General features: G+C 40.4%; 1 protein-coding gene and 1 long non-coding RNA gene across 4 annotated transcripts in view; one reads left to right on the top strand and one right to left on the bottom strand.

Annotated features, from left to right (window-relative positions):
- Nucleotides 1-13638, bottom strand: part of Cadm1 (cell adhesion molecule 1) — a 326297-nt gene that overhangs the window by 206164 nt on the left and 106495 nt on the right. The window lies entirely within an intron of this gene.
- LOC126509998 (uncharacterized) overlaps nt 4027-13638 on the top strand; it is a 752051-nt gene continuing 742439 nt past the window's right edge. Inside the window, exon 1 of the long non-coding RNA XR_007594298.1 lies at nt 4027-4673. This is a non-coding gene — a long non-coding RNA (uncharacterized lncRNA). The remainder of the gene's footprint in view (nt 4674-13638) is intronic.

Below are 13638 nucleotides of genomic sequence, written 5' to 3'. Positions count from 1 at the left end.
CAGGTGGGAAAAAGAGGATCACAACATGACAGGCTAAAAATACCGAATTGTATAAAAAGAATTTGCTGCTCCTGAATCAAACATGGAAGATTTGTCTCCGAGCTTTTCTTGTGTGGGAAGCCTCTTAAGTTAGGTCTCTGTTAATGTCTCTCCCAGCTAAAATGAGCAGTGGAGATTAGTGCTGACTAGCCAATGTCATCAACATGACCCTTCTAAGGGAAGCGCTTCTAAGGATCACCTCAATAATTCGCTTACACATTTTCAAAACTGTTTTATATTGACTGTTTACCTTAGAATGTATACAAAGTCTATTTGATATAAGCCTGGATAATTTGTTATTGTTTATGGGTAGGAAAACGTAAAAGATTAAAGAAAAATAGACACCTTGAGCATACAAACTGCTAATAATTGACTGTATCAAAAATTTACACAACTAACCAGAAAACTTGCAAATATACATAAATAAAGCATTGATTTTACATGCATTTGGCCGAGATCATGTGGTCAGCTGTTTCAAGATGGCCTCCTTTTCATATGCATGCCTGATTACTTTGGTTTATAAGAGGCACAACAGGCAAGCAACAAAATCAGAAGCAAAGCTGGTTGGTAGACCCCTCCTCACTAATTCTATCGTCTCTGTGTTATATAACACTCCATATCTGTCTCTGTACTGAGACTGCCTATAAAAGAAAAGGATAAAACTGGGCACGCTCAGTTATTAAGACTACATCCGATACCTCTAATGAAATTACCTGCTAGAATGAAAAAAGCAACTGAGAAGTTTGTTACTGCCTTTAATTCTGCAAATCCAGACCGTTGCTGGAGCACCACTACAAGTGAGCTACTTGGCAGGTCATTAAGGCATTTGGGACTAACTTCTGTGAGGCCATCATTCCATAAACCCCATTTTATAAACAACAAGACACAGATGCAACCATATCACATGGGCAGTGGTCACAACCTCCAAATATAACAAAGAAAGCATAGCTATTCCATCATGACTCAAAGTCATGTTATGTGGAGTGAAGGCTTATCTTCGTCTTTTATAGGAAACATTCTATGCCTTAGTATTTGAAAGGATGCAATCCAGAGCTTGATTCTTGAAAAGAGCACATACTTTCTATATCTATCATTCAAAGATGTTTGCAAAGTTAAACCTCAGGGGTAGGAAATAATTAAAGCCGGAGGCAAAAATCTAAGGCTGCCTGCAATAATCAAGTGTTGCCTTTCAGGTCCTGAGAAGTACACTGAGGAAAGTGAGAAAGGGGGAAGGGAAGGAGAAGAGTAAGAAGAGAGATATCTAAGAGAATGAAACAAGGTAGTAATTTTAACTCGGAGAATAAATCATCCCTTTTAACAAATGATCAACTTGCAGCAGTATGTGTTCAGGATTGTTTCATCTAAAATGGTCTCCTCTACATTTTTATCATGTAATATGGACCTCGGAAAGCATCGGACTCATCTACATATACCAAGAACAAAACTAATAAATCAGAATTGGGGGAAAATAACAACCTCAAATTGAAAACAAGTGGAAGTAAATGGACACAAATGTGCTTTAAGTTAATACCTAACCTCTAGGGAGAAGAAAGAGAAAGAACCAAAGTGAGAATTCCAGCATTTCACTCGATATTCTCATTCAGGGGAGGCATACGGCAAATAGACCCTAGGCTTTAAGGTGCTGGGTTTCTATTTTGACGTGGGTAAAGCAATTCTGAGCCTATCACTAGATGTGATACAAGGTTGGATAAATGTGTAAGGAGCTGGGGATTTCACCGAGGAAGCGGAGTAACACCCTGAAGAGAAGCTGGAGCGGTGACTTGCAGTTTCCAGCACATGCTGCTATTGCAAGAGAGAGACCCAAGTGCCAACACTCAAAGCCAGAAGCTCACAAATGCTCGTAACTCCGGCTCCTGCAAATCCAACACTCTCTTCAGAACCCTGAGAGCACTTGCATTCACATGCACAAATCCACACATAATTAAAAATAAAACTAAACAAAAATAAATCTTAAAACCTAGAGAGAAAAACCAATCCCTATAGAGATAACTTGGACTAGAAGTACTAGTGTGGATTTATGATTCCTAAAATGTGTGTTTGTGTGTGTATGCATACATTATTTTTTCTGACTCCTAAAGAAGCCTAGATGGGAACCCCCAGTTAGTAACATCTAGTACCCTAATAATGATTTCTAATACTGCTGTCCTTTAAGAGGAACCAGAATTCCTCAGAGAATGTTTCATTGCAAAGCCATAACAGATGAGCCACAAAATGAGTCTAAGACATTTCATGCCAAGAGAAAGAAGTTACACTTCCAAGAAAGGCAGGAGCAAGTCAAAAAGGAAACGAAAACCAAGGCAAATGGGTTCCTACTGCTTCAGTCTGGAGCAGTCTGACTACCTAAATAATTTTAGCAGCATTAATATAAATCATTAAAAATGGGGTCTACTGACAGATGGTGGCACACGCTTGTATTTCCCCCCATATATATATAGGAGGCTGAGGCAGGAAGATATTCTGGGTACAAAATGAGACACCATATCAAAAAAAAAAGGGCAAAAATGATGTGTGGGTGTGGGCACCCATGTGTATCAACGCACACATGTGTGCATGTATGTGTATTGTGAGGGTACATGTGTGTCCTTTACGTCAATATGTGTCCTGTATGTCCTCAATACCAAAGAATGGTTGCTATTGACTAATAAATGCTGGTAAGTGCTAAGGTTGCAAAACCACTGCAGGAAAGACAAGTTCAAGCAAGGACCATGGATGAATGTCGTATCTAAAGAGGAAAATCTTAATGGAATGATATATTTACATGTGTTTACTCACCTGTTGTGAGAAAATATATTCAATATACAGTGAGAAATCAAACGAGGCCTTGACCAGATACACAAAATTAATATCGCCAACACAATGCACAAAGACACTATGATCTCTTGGCATGGTACTTTTAGAAAGATAATTCCACTTAAGCGTTACTGTGACCAGGAGTACAGACTTGACCTGTTCAGACTGCAACATCAGATAAACCCAAACGGGGACTTTCTGCACAAAAGAAGTGGGAAGCTGACTCTGACAGACAGACTCAAACATGGAAACTGTGAAGACAAACTACCTGGCTCAGTGTGTTATTCCAGACTGGAGCTTATGCTGTACAGGACATTATGAGATCAAGCGGGGAAATTCTATCACGTCTACGCTTAAGCACCTATATCTAATCATTGTGTTATAAGCGAGTGAGGAAATATTGCTCTTTGGCAATATACTTTGAAGTATTTGAAGGCGAAGGGGCTTGATGTGCGCACCTTATTTTCAAATGGTTCACAGGAGGGGTTTACATTAAAAGAGAAATAGGAAGAGAGGAAGAAGCTGGAGAGGACAAGGCAAGGGGCAGCAATGCCTTGACAGGTGAGGCAATGACAGTGAAATACTGACATTCTCTGTGCTACGGCTTTCCCGGTTAAAACACTGCTTCCAACACAAAGTTTTGTTGTGTCTTTATGTCACCTTCCGCGGGACCTAGAGACTTTGAAATAATATTTACAGTATTGCCAGCTTCAACCTTGTTTCTGTGAGCATTGCATATGTGTCCAGTAAATGTACACAATGACATTTGTCACAGTACTGTTAATGAGAACAAAAAGTCTGAAAGCACATGTATTCTTAACTAGCACAATGGTTATCTCGACTGTCTCGTGTGAATTCAACAAAACAACAAGGTCTTTAAATGTGTTTAGAAAGAACTGACTACAGTGGGAAACACAATATATGGTCAAGGAGAAAACAACACTGTTTGGATCAATGGCATTTGCAATATGACCATGATTAATCACGGAGAAATCTAGAAAGAAATTCAGGAAAATATCAACACTGGATACCCCCTTCAGGAAATGGTTTGTGAGCACTTTCCCCTTCTTTCTGTACTCTAAACATATAATGTTACAATTAAAAAAATCAACTTCCTCCTAAAATATCAACTCAAAGTAAATAGGAAGAAGCTCCTGCTTGCTAGATAAGCAGCGGCACTGTGACTGCCCAGCTGTCTAGAGTTACTTGGTCCCAACAATGGGAAACAAAGCATAGAAAGAAGCCACATTAGGAAGCTGACTTCTCCTCAGGGCCGAAGATGTGGACTTCACATTCACAGGTACTGGCGCTTCCCTCCTCTTCATTCTTTTCCTTTATTTTTGATTTTCCCAAAGACTTGAGGAAAAAAACACTGCATTTGCATCTACATCGTCTCTTCCTACTCCAACTCTTCTCTTCCCCATCCACTCCCTCTCTTCTTCTTCTATAATTATTGTTATATTTTGTTCACAACCATCCCAAACACACACACACACACACACACACACACACACACAAATCTTCTGAGTCCAGCTAGTATTCCCTTATTTGAATGTGTCTGGAGCTAAACACACTTGGGGTGATCTCCTAAACAAACAAACAAACAAAGAACAAAAAAAAAAACGGTTTATTCCCGTCTTCTGCAAGCACAGATATGATGTGGGAGTGATTTCTTACTAATAAAGAAACTGCCTAGGCCCATTTGATAGGCCAACCCTTAGGTGGGTGGAGAAAACAGAAGAGAATTCTGGGAGAAAGCAGCTTAGTGAAGGAGTCGCCATGATTCTCCCGCTCCAGACAGACGCAGGTTAAGATCCTCCCTGGTAAGCCAGCTCGTGGGCTACACAGAATATTAGAAATGGGTTAGAACAATATGTAAGAGCTAGCCAATAAGAAGCTGGAACTAGCCGAGCCAGGCAGTGTTTGAAAGAATACAGTTTCCGTGTAATTATTTCGGGGCATAAGCTAGCCATGCGGGCGGCCGGGTGCCGGGGACGCAGCCCCGCCGCTCTTATTTCAACACAGATAGCTTGTAACTCTTCACCTAAGGGTGGGGCCTTAGGAAATTTTCCTCCTCCCATGTTGGCAGGTTGGCTGGTGTGGCCTTCACAGTTGTAAGCATCCTGTTAAGAGTTCACATGTGCCGCATCCCTGTCCTGTCCAGAAAGTGCTATCATACAATCATCCCAGTCCTGGGGCTTTGACATCTAGGCTATCCGGAGACAATAAGATGTCACAAGACATCTTAAGAAGGGGGAAGAACAGCAGGGTGCTCATGAAGGAGCAGACATGGCGCTCTTCAGGTCAAGCTGAACTATACTGTCTTACTAAAAAGAGCCATGAGTACCTGTCTCAACAAAGAGTTCACTCATTGTGACATTCAGTGAGAGGAAAGAAGGGGCAAGGGGACAAAAAGAGGAAGGTAGGATCTGAAGGGGAGACAGAGGGGAAGAATCACTCCTTAAACTAGGTGGTAAAGGCCAGGTGTAAAGGTTTGGTTAACAGAAAGGAAAACTGCAACAGGCCCCCACTGTCACTGCCAAAACAGCCAGGCGCCATGTGTGACGAAACAAAAGGAAGTTGATAGATTAAATAATTGCTACAGTCCAGTTCCTGTTGAAGACACATACACACCAGTGCAAGCATTTAATTATATTTATTTCTTAATGTACTCTGGTTTGAGTAATCTTCAACTTCAACCGAATCTCATAAACTCAGCCAATGAAATAATTAAAATTCCTTTGCCAACTTGATTTGGACGAAAAAGTTAAATGCTTCATTTAAAATTTATGTGAGGCACATTTATAAGAATATACTAATTTCTCATTCAGATTTCAAATTGAATCCATTTAATGACTGCCGATAACAAAGCAATAGGAATGCATAGAACAAGTCATACAATTGACAATTACCCAAAGTTCCTGTCAGGTTTTATGAATCAACAATTGTCTCCAAACTTGTAAAAGAAACCAGTGTGCATTAGTGTCTAAAAATCATACAACCTGTCTGCGCTATGCTATGAAAAAAATGAGTACAATTAGACATACAATTTAGAGAATTCATCAATCTGAATGAACAAAAATAAAGAACTCCTCTATTAACCCGTGTTCCTTTTGAAGGCAACACAACTCTCAGGCTGTGTAGTTTACTGCTGTTTCTTCTGTGTATTCATGTTCTTTATCAGCAAAATGGTTACAATGGTCTTTCAGACTTGAGTGATGAATGGCAAAGCAACCCAGCTCCATTCTGAAACATGAATGGCCTTGGAAAACAGCACCATAAACCAACTGCAATGGTTATGCCAGAGAAGAAACAGCCGCTGACATTAGCAGCTTCTAAAATGACACAGGCAATGGAAGAAGAAAAAGGAGAAAAAAGGTAAAAGGGAAGGAGGAAGATGGGAGAAATCCAGACATTTGCACATCCATTAACAATTAGCTTAAACCCCCATCACTATTACTGTTTTCCCCCGAAGCACGGTGTCCTTATGACAAGGCAGACAAATAATTTTGACAAATGACAAACAAATCTCATTCCTGTTTAATGTTTCCCTTTCCACACTTAGCTTACATATGCACAACTTCTTTTATAGCTATGCACATTTTGACCTAAACAGTCAGAAGAATCTATCCTGTTGTAGCTGCTGGGGAAGCCAAGTGAAAAGCATGTCCCCAAGCTCTTGGACAGGAGGAGTGATCAGAAACCCTGCAGCAAAGTAATCAGGTGTCTGGGTATTGGCTTGTCTACAAAAAGAAAACCCAAATAACACAAACGAAATCTGATTTTTTAAAAATCAAGAGAAATAAGTAGAATGGCTCTTCTAACATCAGTCTCGTTGGGGCTACTACTGAGTGCTCACCTTTCCCCCTAGCTCCCCAGTCCCTCTTACCCTGTTTTATTTTCCCACAGATCTCATCTCCCATAAAATACGGAGTAGTTTATCCTTATATTATTATAACATTTGGTCATTGCTTACCTCCTCCCAACCACAGAAGTTCTCTGGGAGGAGGAGTTTGTGAATACACCCCAATGCCAGACACACAGTAGATAATAAATGTTTGTTAAATGAACAGACCATTTAGCAAACTAAGGATTACTCAAAGAGCTGGAAAGACCAAAGTTAGGCACAGAATTCTTAAATATCATGATAGAATAAATAAACAGCTATTATCTTCACTCTCAAAAGTCCATTTACAGTACATGAACACACACACACACATGCACAAAGGAAATTCTTAACCATTGATTTATAATTGAGTACAGGACTTAAGCAGTCATAAGAAGAGAAAATGGTTAATAAATACTTAAGGAAAATAACTTCCCCAATAATATAATCAATAACAAACACAGATTAAAATAAAATTACATTTCCCCTGTACATTTATCATATACTTTTTAAAAAATGAAAATTCCCAAACACAGCAACAGCAAAGAACAGCTATTCCCAGTCAAAAGTAAAATTAAAACAATCATCCTAGCCCCACCAGGAAGATACAGTAAAAGATCAGGGTCATCCTGGGCTACATAGTGAGTTGGAGTCCAGCCTAAATACCGGAGATCTTGACTCAAAACAACATCAAAACATTTTAGACAATGCCATTTGGAATCAAACAGTAATCTAAGGCAAGATAATGTCCTTATCTCTAACCCACGTATTTGGATAAGGAAACCTTACTTTCAGAAATCTTTGAATTATAGGCAAAAATCAAACATAAAGATGTTCAACATAGCATTCTTTACAGGAACAAAATTTGGAGGAAATGTACAGGTTTAAAAAGTAAAGAAGTAGTAGAATCAATTAATACACATCAGGAAATTAATGATATGCCCTTCAGATGTATGCCTAGAGCACTGCTGCAGAGATGGGTAATTCTGAACACTGCAATGTTAAATGAACAAAAGTGAAATCTGATCACAGCCAGTGTATGGAAAGTAGAAATGTTCCTGTCATAGAACAAGGCAGTGCAAGTCTCAAAAGTAGGCACAGGGCAATCAAGAACTCAAAGTCTTGGCTGAGCAGTGGTGGTGCAATGCCCATCAACTCCGGAGGCAGAGGTCTGGCAATCTCTGTAAGTTCAAGGCCAGTCTTTTTTACAAATCAAGTTCCAGGGCAGCCAGGGCTACAGAGTGGCAGCCATTTTTGTTTGTTTTTGTTTTCCCTTTCTAAAAAGAGAATTCAAGGATATTCTTACCTATATAAAGAGTTAAAGGATGCCTGAGCGATGAGATATTTTTATGCATTTGGTTTTTATTAAAGTAACATGTTTATTTTTATAATCAGAAAAAATTGGAGATTTCATAATTTAGGATAAAATATACTCTCAAAGTTGTCATTATTATCAAGAGTAGGAATAAAATATTAGAAAATAAAGTCTTAGGGAGCAAATATTAACAATAGCTGAAAAAAAATAGACTTGTTCTAAGAAAGAGAAAACTCCATTCCCCTTAAATTAAAAGTAACAGAAAGTAAGAGACAGTTCTAAACAGCTTCACGGGGTCCATTTTATGCAGAATCAAATTATTAAGATTTTCTTTTCAAATTCAATATAAAATCTAGTAGGAAATTTGCAGACAGGGAATCTTACTAGTTTCAGTTCCTAAGCAACACATCCATGGAAGAAGAATGAAATGAAAAGTGGGGTGTGCACTGCGCAGAGGCTCAGTGGGGAAAGGGCTCTAGCAAGGTCCAGAGCACAATCCCCAGAACCTACATAAAAAGTCCAGGCATGGCAACGTGTGAGCCTGTAACCCCAGTGCTAGTGAGACAGAGAAGAACAGATCTCTGGGGTCTCACTGGCCAGTCAGGCCAGCTCTTCGTGCCAAGAAAGACATCCTGTTTCAAAATATGGCAGCATTCCTGAGGGAGGACAGCAGTCTACTCCCTGGTGTCAACACACTCACGCCTGCATATGCCTAAACACACAAAGCAAAAAGGAAAACTAAAAGCATTTACATCGCTAGCTCCTTCTTTTACCTTGACGATAAACTAGAAATCAATGATAAAAATTTGACTTTTCAGCGATCAGTCAGTAATAGAGTCACCAGATCATCCATGAGGCAAAGACAAAACTTGATAGGGAGGGGGCAAGGAAAGGAGAGAGAGGAGGCAGGAGGGAGAACAAAATGCTTTAGGGAGGGAGAAGAAAATCCTAGCAAGCTCAGGGAGGCTCTTTTCCACACAGGCAGTCCTTCAGAAGGCTCTAAGCAAATGCAAACAACACAGAATGGTGGAGGTGCTCTGAGATCCAGATCTGGACTTAACATCTGCACATGCTCACTGGAGGCCACAAGGCAGCATCAACAAACGCAAGCACATCCTCTGCCACCATCCGACACTACAGCTTCACGGAATTACCTCGAGCTCCGTCTAAATCAAGTTTTCAGGGCTAGCCATAGATTTGGTAAAAGAGAATGTGAAGCAAAAGTAAGAAAATTCAAGCAAACCTATTACTTTCCTTTTAAGCTCAAATATATTTCTTAAGGCTAAACATCTGAAGCAAGACACTCAGATTCCAACACTTCTCTTTATAACCTTTGCTTTGTATCTAGCTCCAGAGGGAAAATTGTGTTTACAAGAACCACGAGACACGTGAAAAGCAATAACCAAGATAAATGAAAACCGGCTGCGCTAAGTTTTAGTCAGAACTTTATTGCAAAGGACTTGGTTTATGAGATGGAGAAATCTACTTGTTCTCATCTCCTCTAGCGTTAGTTACACTCTGAAAAACAGAACACGAGTAAACTGTGCTTTTAATGCCGTCACATCGTTTATGAAGAGCTTAAAGAGACAATTTGCATGGAAGCAGAGCACACTACAGAGAGGGTGTGTGGTGTGGCACCCAGTGTCAGAAAGGAAAGGTTCAGATTGCGGTGTTGGCCAAGTCTCTAGCATGGACTTCCACGCTTTTCCCTACCAGCCTGTGGGGTCTGTTGTTGTTGCATGTCTGCTCATTGGTGTTTTGTTTCATAGCTGTAATTCAAAGTTGTTAAAAATGTAAAGCCACTTATTTATTTATTAGTTTGCTTGTTTATTATGTATACAGTATTCTCCTTGCATGTATGCCTGCACACCAGATGAGGGCACCAGATCACACTGTAGATGTCTGTGAGCCACCATGTGGTTGCTGGGAATTGAACTCAGGACCTCTGGAAGAGCAGCCAGTGCTCTTAACCTCTGAGCCATCTGTCCAGCCCTAAAGTCATTTTGAAAGAAGACAATCATGTGGGAAAAAAAGAAAAGTCAGAATTAATGATCATCTCTTTTATATTCTAGAAGAGAGACAGCAAAATGCCATGTCAGAATGGTGTGGTTATTTTCATTGCATGAACTCAAGAAAGAGGAAATGGGAGTTCTGGGGGGAATCTCCATGAAGCAGGGAGGGTCAGAGCCAATGCAGGAACTCTGATGCACCCATGTTGTGTTCACTTGCCCTGAGTTCAATGGGCAGAATTTCAACACAGAAAATTGCAACCAGACAAACTGCTCTGCATACCGTCACCTGGAGATTATTTTGGAGAATCCAAAAGCCCAGACAAAGCATCTCCAAAACTATTAGGTAATGATTTTTGGAATGAAATAAAGAATCAGTGCTTTTGTTTTTTCTTGATGCTCCCCCACCTCCCACCAAATTTTCCTCATGTTGGAGACTTCCCATAACTGTGAGCCCTGAGAGTTAAAGAGAGAAACTAAAGGCAGTGAGAAGTAAATAATCACCAACCCAATGCATACATCTCTCCTCTCTGTACAGAAAGTCATTTCCACGCACACACTGCAGTTTCGGAAGCTTGCTCAACAAAATGCTGAAAAGATCATTATAAAGGTACATGGCAGTTTGCTGACATGCGCTTCTTTAGAAAGGATACTGATTTGGGAGCCAGAACAGAAGGGAAAGGGTATCTTATGACAAACCCAAAACAAGCTCATGCAGACTCCAAGGTGACAAATTGGCAGTACCTAGAAAAAGATGTTTGAAGAACAACAGTTTGCTTAGCCTTCACTACCACAGTGCCTCTCTGAAGAGGGCAAAGGTCATTACAAACGTTCAGTGATGGAAAAGGAAGGAAGTGGAAGAAAACTTCCTAGACCCTGTAATTTCAACTTTAATGCAAAGACTTGGTGGAGCTAATTTTCTAATTACCCAGACTACTTAAACACAGCCTAGATCTCTTCCTCACCACACAGCATTTTCTTTTCCCTCAAACTCTTCCTCCACTTCTATGCTTTTGAAACCACTTCTGGTGTATGTATCCCATTTGTATGGACCATGACAGTCAAAGCGTTCATCATGCGCACAGCACAACCTGTGCACTTAGCTTAAATCTACAGAAATCTTTTCTCCTTTGGAAGAGTCAGATTATTTTTATGCCATCCAAATGGGAGAATGTCCCAGATACCAGATGATGGAGCCCCTGAGAGACCATAATGTAAATGTGCTTATGAACACTACAAAAATTGGCTTCAAAGACACCTCTGGGTTTGGCAGAGCTTGCACAACCATGGGTGAAGACTGGGGCCATGGCTACCAAGCATGGTAGACTGGACAATGGGTACAAGGCAGGAAGTATGTTCTTAAGATTTGCAGCCACAGTAGATTGACTCAAATCCCTTCCCAGGAGAAGCAGATGAAGAGTGGGCTATCGATTTGTGTGCCACAAAAATGGATGTTCTTCACTACTGCAGCACAGAATAAACAAATCAGGACAACGTTTGAAGACTTTAAGTGGATATGGAATGCATTTTCCCCAATGCTGGCTTCTATCACTTTGGGTCATTTCAACAACATTTATGATGGGCCACCATTGGCGAAGCATCCCTTAGCTAAACATTTTCTGAAGATGCAAGGTAAAGGGACCACTACACTGCAGACCAGATCTGCCCAAGATTAACCTGGCAGTTCTCTTCTCTGCTTCTACCACGCGTTGAAGTCACAATACATCTGTGACAGAATAACTCCCCTGGCAACGGGCTGACATCATAAATGCCAGATTAAGACTTGGCTGCAAAGCCAGAGGAGATGACGGACTGGGAAGAAAGAGGCTATAATTCAAACAAATCTCTTCCATAATAGCGACGTGAATACTAAACATTACTGGCCAAGTAAATTGCCTTTTGTGTAAGTATTCTCCTTTTTGAAGTTTGCCCCAGTGTGAAAGTCTCTCTGTAAGTCAGAACCTTCGCATTATTTTAATGTACTGCTCTGTATTTAATAATCTTATGCTTCAGACATTAGTCTGTTACCATGGGGATGACAGTAGCACAAATACAGGATTATGGCTATCAGGCAAGAGAAAAGAAATTATGAATAAGCCTCGTTATGTTCAATAATTAGCAGCTACATGGAAAAAAAAACAAAACCATGAATTTAGGTTGATGCATTTATCTCAGTGTTTGAATACAACTCTGAGTGTGTTATTGCTTTAAAATGAGATTCTATCCAACTGCCAAAAAGTCCTTGACTGGCAGTTGTTCCTCGGTAGAGCAACATAAAAGCCCATCCTGTCCATCTTTCTTAGGCAGAAGGCTGGTAACTAATGGGTAATGCACAACATCCCAAAATGGACGCTGCTATCTTCAGGCAATATATTAGGGGAAGGGAGAACATCCAAGAAAAGATGTTTTCCACAGGGAGGGTCTGGACATGGAGACAAAGAATGCCAACACTAAGCACAAGGCCTCTCCCCAACCCAAGTGGGGCTGAAGAAACTTGCTATCAGGAAAGCAAGGGTTTGGATCCATCACAAGCTGACATGAAGCTCCATGCAGGCCTTTCTTTTCATCCATTCATTGAGACTCTGTTTCATCCTCTTTGAAGGGGAACAGCAGAATATGAAAGTTTAATTTGAATCAGCACATGATTCATTTAAAATAATAAGAGGACATTGTGATCTATGCTGTTTGCATGAATAGCTAAAAAGGCATTTGTGCATTTCTTATGTGGGGACTTTATTAGCAATTTCAGGGAAGATGGACTGGACAAAATTATAGATAAAGATTCTGAGACAACCAAGCCACTAAAGACTAGACTTAGAGAAGAGCCAGGTCACATCACCAAGGCTTGCCTGAATATGTGCAGACAGAAGCACATTGCTGGACTCTGGCTTCTTGTAGAATCAGCCACCTCTCTACAAAGAGCAGTCCTCATTATCCCAGCTAAATCAGGCAGCAAGAACAAAATCGTTACCACTATTAAACCAGGAAACATTCCACTAGATCAACAGCACCACGGTGCTTACTGATGCCCCAAGTCCCCTCTCCCATGGGCTTTCTGCATTCTGTGGCAATGGCACAAAACATCATTGGAGGGAAGTAATTTTAGAACGTTCTATCCAAATTAACTGGTCTTGAATAGGCTCTGATTAAAATATAAAGGGCTTTTAAAATAATTTGAAATGATTCACTGGAACTAATTTGGAGATATTTTAATCTCGAAATGTGCAATGAACTGTGGTCTCCCTTGGCCTCAGCCTCTCCTCAGGCCCTTGCCATTGGGTTGAAACACACAAGCTAAAACACCGGTGCTTGTAATTTCCCAGCCTTTCACAGACTTATGTCGTCCAACTTGGGCACAGTTCACTTCCACTTTCAAAACTCAGGCTGTGCATGCTTCCACTTCCCACTGAAAACTGCTCATCTGTTTACAAGGCCAGACTGTGAGACGATTCTGAACACAGCAATGTGACAAGGATTTAAAGGATGGCATGAGGTAAACAGTCTTAGCTTACATTCTTCGCTCATTTGTGTAAACCCCATTTTCGATGGACCAAAGGCATTCTTTTCCCAACTTACTG

This window comes from Alexandromys fortis, unplaced genomic scaffold (genome assembly GCF_014885135.2).
Source record: "Alexandromys fortis isolate MF-2015 unplaced genomic scaffold, M_Fortis_MF-2015_v1.1 scaffold_89, whole genome shotgun sequence".
NCBI classification, from domain to species: Eukaryota; Metazoa; Chordata; class Mammalia; order Rodentia; family Cricetidae; genus Alexandromys; species Alexandromys fortis.
This window is presented reverse-complemented; position numbering and strand designations above follow the sequence as displayed.